The sequence below is a fragment of the Meles meles genome, chromosome 2, assembly GCF_922984935.1.
Source record: "Meles meles chromosome 2, mMelMel3.1 paternal haplotype, whole genome shotgun sequence".
Lineage (NCBI taxonomy): Eukaryota > Metazoa > Chordata > Mammalia > Carnivora > Mustelidae > Meles > Meles meles.
The window spans coordinates 5,733,149-5,739,148 of record NC_060067.1 but is presented as its reverse complement, the minus strand read 5'-3'; positions in this window follow the sequence as shown (position 1 = coordinate 5,739,148).

Sequence of the window (6,000 nt, the reverse complement as noted above, 5' to 3'; positions counted from 1 at the left end):
AGTAGGTCTCAAGGCAGCGGTGCCAAACTGTACTAGGAGGTATTGTATCTCCTCACTGCCATGTGCTCGCAGTACAAACCAAACAAAAAAGACAGAAAGAGAAAAGAAGGAGAAGAAAGAAAGCCAGTTTCCCTTAAGAATGTCCTTGATGGAATGATACAATAAATTGCATTTATCTTGACACTTGGCTATATATTTTTAACATCCGGTGTCAAAAATGCAGCACTTCGGCCGCAGAGAGGAAAATACAACAGTTGCCTCGCGTAGAAGTACTTGAGCAATTGCTGGAGACGCAAGCTGAACTAGTTGCTTTTCTTAGGAACATCATTTCTTGAAAAAATGGCTAATATAAAATGATGGTTATGTAGACCTGGGCATTGACAGACATTTTACTTAAAAAAAATATATGAAGGGAACCTGTCCCTTACAGAAAAACAAATGATGGTGCTTTTGCCAAAGAGAAAAATAGGAGTAAAAATTAGAATTTTGGGAAACTTGTCTCCACCACAATGAACTTGATAGTTTCCCAGTATTTTAAAGACGTCACTGAGGAGATTGGTGGTGATATTGGTGAAAATAGTTTTTGACATTATATAATGAAAAAGTCAACATTTGGAAGATCTGCATAGCTCAGGGAAACAATAGTTTCCAAGTAACCCATGTTTTATTTTCCAAAATCATGCTTGGTTAAAGATCCACTCAAAATGCAAGATAGACCAATGGATATTCTTGTAACAGAGTTTAAATGTATGGTTTCGGGTTCCACATTATGACTAACCTTTAGGAAACTCACTTTATGAGCATTAGTGTATTATCAAAGAAAAGTGCCCTCAATTATCTGAAATGTCTATTAAAATACACACTCTTCATCCTTTTTCAAATAACATACGTGTGGGGCCACATTTTCTTCACATACGTAAAACTACATATCACAACAGAATGAATGCTGAAGGAGATATGAGAATCCAGCTGTCTTCTCGTAATTCGTACATTCAGAGATTTGCCAAAATGCAAAAGAATGATCTTCTCGCTGTGTGTTTTTTTGTTTTGAAAGTATAGCTATATTTTACAAAAATGGTATTTATGTTAAGTAGTGGGATTATTATTGTTATTATTTTTTTTTACAGATTTTTTTCTTTTATTTGACAGAGAGAGAGAGATCACAAGCAGCCTGAGAGGCAGGCAGAGAGAGAGGTGAGGAAGCAGGCTCCCCACGGAGCAAAGAGTCCTATGCGGGGCTCGATCCCAGGACCCCAAGACCGCGATCCGAGCGGAAGGCAGAGGCCCAACCCACTGAGCCACCCAGGCACCCCAGATTATTATTTTCCATAGAGCTAAGAAATAAAAATTTCAAGAATTTCTCAGTTCTAATTTCTAATGCTATAAATGCTTATAGATATAATTTACATAACCCAAAAGTCTTTAAGTTTCTCAGTAACATTTAAGAATGGAAGGAAATGGTGCGTTGGAGTTCCCTGGCACCAGCTCACAGAAACCAATCGTTCGGATCTCCTTCCAGCTCTGTGTTCAATGACATCAGGCTGATGCTTGAAATCGGCCTTGGAGGAGGTGTTTACAAAACAAACATCAGCAAATGCTACCAATCAGAGCTTTTCTTTCTTTCTTTTAAAACTGTTTATTCAATATTTATCAGTATATTACTCTCCAGAGGAATACCAAGATCAAAATATTGGTGAGCCCTGGTCTGTGGTTCCTCTATCCCTGTCCTCTGTCCTTGGGGAAATTTCCTAGATTACTCTTCTACTCCTTTGATAAATATTCACTGAATGTCTCTATTTTCTAGGCATTATCTTGAGAAATGGAGATGCCAAGATGAATAATTTGAAATATAGAATTCCCCATTTAGCAGTAACACAAGAAAACAGGCATCCACAAAATTATATGACCACTGTAGTGCAGGAGGTTGTTCATGGTAGTACAATGGGAAGGAAATTTCCAGCCTAGAGTGTGGGATGGGAGGAGGTGAGGGAATCCGGGGAGGGTGTCTGTATCAGTCAGCATCCTATCAGGAGACAAAACCCTACCGAAATTTAACCCAAGGAATTATTAACCACACACAAAGTTGCTAACTAGGAAACTGAAAAGACAAAAGAAAAACACTAAATTGTTAGGGAAGTAACGGTTGCTGGGAACAGCCACCACTCCCAGCCTGGCGGAGTAAAGAGATGTCGGAATTATTAACTTAGAAGACTGGCTGGGGCCCACGGAGCTGAAATTCAGATATCAGAGCCCGAGATATTGCCCAGTCCGTGCTGGTATCTCTCAGGTCTGGAAGAGGAGGCTTTGGGGCTGGAAGCCAGATCTCTGAGGAAGGGGTGCCTGCTGCCTCCTTTGTCTCTAAAGTGGAGCAAAATGAGGATGTTCTGTAAGTAGAGGAAAACCTGCAAATTCTGTTAAGCGGCTGCTCTGGGAGGAAAAGAAATGGTGCTGGTAGGGTGAAGGAACGATGCTCGGGCACTGCCCCCATGTGCAGAAAGCAGGCCGAGAGAAAACACGTAGTCAGTCCCCTCATCCTCATCCAGCCTCGCCGTAACCTTCTAGAATACTTCATTGGCGGAGCCTAACAGGAAACCAGCTGGCGAAGCAGAAATGTGGGGGTTCCTGTCAAAGCGTCGTGAAGCGAGAGTAGAGATGGGTACATTCGCAGTCAAGAGCGAGCAGCTTCCCGACTGACACGACTGCATAGTCAGAGGTTTCAGTGCTGAAAGTTTAGCTCATCCTACCAAGCAAGGAAGTCCTAGCAGCTGAGAAACATCTGAATATGCAGTTGTCTGTCCTGATTTTTCTTTATGGTTGCCATTTTCTGTTAATTTGATGCAGCGAGAGGCTCCTCTAAGAACCCCCTGGGTTCTGCCTCCATGGGGCAGCAGCGGTTCCGTGTACCTCAGTGCTCTGGGATTATCATTCCCGTAGTCTGCAGCAGCAAGAAGAGGCCCAAAGAGTCAGGTGTTGACCTCAACTTCTTAGTTGCTGGAGTCATTGTTCTATGGCAAAAACCTTCTGCCCGTTGGAACCAAGAGCTCCACATCAACAGAACTGAAAGATTACAAGGAAGGGCAGCCGAACTTCTGGGAGTGGTCTGGAAGGGTAATGGGCCTCTTTGGGCCTCTTCTTCAGTGTAATGTTGAGGGGAAGCATTTTCGCTTCCTCCTTGGTTCCTGAACCCAGGTATTTTGGTTACAGAAGGGACAGCACTACATACTAGTTGCTGATATAGAGTATTTTTCACCTTGAACGCTAGAAGTCCACCTGTTAGTAGACATTGTGAGTTCAGGAGGCTCTCGCACCATTCCTGTAAGCGAACTGCTTCTGAATGACAGTTATGTGGTAAGATCAGTGAATGCCACGGGCGAACCCATTGGGGTGCTTCTTCGGTTGTGAAATGAATTCTTTGACCAGGAGCAACCTTGTACAGAACGCCACGATGGTGGATAAAGCACTCTGAAAGTCCACAAACGGTGATACTTGCAAAAACCTTACCACCAGGGAAGGCAAATCTACATCCAAGATCTATGTCTATTTCAGCGGGACAAATCTGTGCCTCTCCCGCGATGTAGGGACCCACTGTGATAAGTCTGCACCTGGCAGTTGGCTGGCCCCCAGGGACACAGTGTGGATCCTTTATGTCAGCCTGTTCTGCGCTCATCCACAACCACAATAGATCAGTCCATGCTGTTAAGTTCACAAAGCCTCCATGCTTGCGACTGCGATCACATGACACATGGGCCCGGTGAGCAAGCCCTGTAGTGGCCGGTGAAGGAGGCTGATCGGTAGATACAGACTGCCCTGCCCTTTTTTCCCGCCTGCATGACCACGGCAAGCCTCCTTCGCGATGGATGCTCTTTGGAGTGTTTTCACAGACAACTTCACTCTCTCTGCTTATAATGAGATCTGTTCACATGTCTGCCACAGACCCCTCCTCCTCATCATGACAATCCTTTTTTTTTTTAATAACAAGTCCCTGAACATCCATCCAATCTGTCATCGATCACCCACGAACCATGGTAAGTCCATACCTCTGGCCATCTCTCAGTTCAGAAAAAGTGGTCAACCATATATGCGACTCGAAGTTCTGCCTTTGGGGTGCATTTTCCTTTACCACTGTCCAGAGCCCCCCCCGAGCAGAACGATAATGCTGCGACTGTCCATCCCAGTTTGTCCCAGGATAGTTTCACTATCTGTAAATTGGGACTCAGCTTCTTTCTGAGGAGAAACCGGTCATAAGAAACTCCCCTGAGTGGCTACAGATACGGATTGAAGACGGGCCAGGAGTTGATATTGAAGGAGTATAAGCCACCTGCTTAGGCAATTTAATTGTGCCTCTGGACCTGCCTGGGCTCAATCTCTTACATACTATTTGTGTCTGATGACAGATTGCTTCTGTGTAGCCCAGCCTTATGGCTAGAAAGTTCACCTAGTTCATAATGGGAAATTCAGAATATACCTAAGCCATTCAGTTCTGATACCACGCAAGAAGCTGTTTCTGAAAAGACTTTTATCTGCAGAAGAGGCCTAGATTGGCTTCAATACCTTGAGTTCTCCACTTAATTCTCTAACTGTTGCTTGCCAGTGACTTCACACAGCTTCCCACTTGCCACAGAGAGTCCCACGTGTCAATGAGTTTGCTGGGCCACAAGAAGAGTCGCTGGCCCCCCAGCCTTGCTCTGGTCCCCCTCAACACTGGCAGCTTTGCAGACTACTTGCAAGTGAGCCTAAGCAGCCCACGCACACACGATGCATATCACATCTAAAGTCCAAAAAGGTCCACCCCGTGCCTCTTCTTTAGAGGTAGACCGTGCAGGGTGCGGTAACTCTCGTCTACTCCGAAGGACACCCTGCGGTGTTCTGTAGCATTTGATCCCTGGGAACTTCACATATGTAATGAGTCCCTGAATTTTCGTGGGGTTTATCTCCTATTCTCCGGCTAGGTCTGTCTAAATTATAGAAAATACCTGCTACTTCCTCTTCAGGTCCGGATCAGGGCCAACCAATGTAATACCATCAATGTAGTAGACGTGATTGTATGTGGCCTGTCAAGATAACCATGATCTTTGCAGACTGTAGTATGGCAGAGAGCAGGGAAGCTGACATAGTACTGAGGCTACATCAGGTGAAAGCAAATGGCATCTGGTACAAACCGATACGGGAAAAGGAGCATTTTCGAATCAATAACTGCGCACCAGGTGCCAGGGGCTCTTGATTTGTTCCAGGAAAGGGATTCCATCTAAAGAGCCGCTGCATCGGAAGGGCCCTGATTAAGTCTGCCGCACTGCATGGTCGTTCCCAAGCATCCATCCAACCTCCCTGTGGCTCAAATAGGCCAAGTACATGGGGATACTGCAGTCTCACTATACCTGCTTGTTGTCAGATCTTTGAGATCATCTCTGGAGTTCCATCCGGGAGGAGGCATTGCTTCTAGATTACAGTCCCAGTAGGATGGAAATTTCTAGGGCCTTCCATTTGACCCATTTTTGCCATAATGGTCCTCACTGGGCAGAGATTCAATGGAACCGCTGTAGAACATATGACAGAATCATCTGATCTCTGAGTTATCCTACCTGCGTTGAGAGAGAGCTGGGCTACGTACCCCCCACTTGGTCATTGGTTGAGGGTTGTTCTCACGTACAGCCTGAGCAGACTCTGAGGGCCAGAGAAAATGAACAGGGCGCCTGCAGCTTCTGCTACAAAGTTATTGGAATGGGATAGTTTCTAGGTTCTGTTTCCAACATGCTGTGAAGTTAATGATATCCAGTAGGCTGTCGGGTTAGTGAGTCAGAAGAAATTCAGTAGAGAAGATTTTAACTCCGCCTCTGCACGTCCATGGCCTCGTGCTCACATCTATCATAGCATTTACTGTATTTTATTTGAATGACCTATCTCTGTGTTGCCTTTTGACCAAACTGTGAAGAGCTGTATCTTTCTTTTTTTTCCAGTGCGCATCACAATACCTCGTGCACAATAGTTGCTCATGAAGTGCTC